This window comes from Austrofundulus limnaeus, unplaced genomic scaffold, assembly GCF_001266775.1.
Source record: "Austrofundulus limnaeus strain Quisiro unplaced genomic scaffold, Austrofundulus_limnaeus-1.0 Scaffold343, whole genome shotgun sequence".
In the NCBI taxonomy this organism is placed as follows: domain Eukaryota; kingdom Metazoa; phylum Chordata; class Actinopteri; order Cyprinodontiformes; family Rivulidae; genus Austrofundulus; species Austrofundulus limnaeus.
In genome coordinates, this window is record NW_013952745.1 from 108055 (window position 1) to 109508 (window position 1454).

Consider the following 1454-nt stretch of genomic DNA (forward strand, 5'->3'; position numbering starts at 1 on the left):
ATATATAATATAGTGTAAAAAAATCTCTCCTTTAGGAGGCGGAAGTTAAACCGTCGGAAGTGTTTTAAAAAAAAACGTAGAAGAAGAAAAGGAGGCGGAGTCACGGAAGACTGGGAGAGATTTCCTGACGGCTCAGCAGGTTAACCGGCTAACGGAGATATCTGTCGGTCTAAGCAGCTCTTTAACCGGGTTTACAGGTCGGACACACCACTGGAATAAAGGTAGAACAACATGAATATTTACCCAGCATGCAATTCGGCTGTAACATCTGTTGTGTGTCTGTGTGAGACTGGAGGAAGTGTCCTCTCGCTGTTAGCTTTTAGCCGGTTAGCTCCGAGAGGGAAGTCAGCTGATCGGCTTTAACACTTCTGCTACAATCACTCCTTTTTCCTGATTTATAACCGGGACCGGTCCGCCTCCAACCCGGCGGGTTCGGACTGTGTTCGAGGCCGACCCGGTTCGGACGGTCGGACCGGGTGTGGACTGACTGTGTCCCTGTTTCTCCTCTTCCAGAGTCACGATGACTGCCGCTCCTTACAACTACTCCTACATCTTCAAATACATCATCATCGGTGAGTGGTTCACCTGTTCAGGTACAGTGTGAAGGTTGTTCACCTGTTCAGGTACAGTGTGAAGACTGTACACCTGTTCAGGTACAGTGTGAAGACTAACAGGGTTCTGTTCGTGGTTCTGAAGGTCCAGCAGGTTCTGGACATCTTCAGATGAGTTTTCATGTTTCAGTTCGACTGAAGAAATTAAATTAAATTAAATTAAATTAAAAACATGTTTTTGTGTTTAATCAGTTTATGTTTCAGGATTTAATTAAAATCATTAAAAACAGAACCTGGTTCTGGTTCTGGTTCTGGTCCTCGTCCAGAACTCTGTGGTTGTGGTTCTGGAGGACCACTCTTCTGTCCTTCACTGGTCCAGTTCTCTGAAGGTCCACCACAGGGTTTCAGTCAGTTCTGGTTCTGGACTCTGGACCACCACAGATCTGTTCTGTTGTAGACCAGCTGCTGGGCCTGGATCAGGGTTCTGTTGGACCCGGTTTGATCCAGTCTTCAGCTGTCAGACGGGTTTATTCTGTTGTGTGTTTGTGTGTCAGTGACATGTTCTGACCTGTTGTGTGTTTGTGTGTCTGTAACATGTTCTGACCTGTTGTGTGTTTGTGTGTCTGTAACATGTTCTGACCTGTTGTGTGTTTGTGTGTCTGTAACATGTTCTGACCTGTTGTGTGTTTGTGTGTCTGTAACATGTTCTGACCTGTTGTGTGTTTGTGTGTCTGTAACATGTTCTGACCTGTTGTGTGTTTGTGTGTCTGTAACATGTTCTGACCTGTTGTGTGTTTGTGTGTCTGTAACATGTTCTGACCTGTTGTGTGTTTGTGTGTCTGTAACATGTTCTGACCTGTTGTGTGTTTGTGTGTCTGTAACATGTTCTGACCTGTTGTGTGT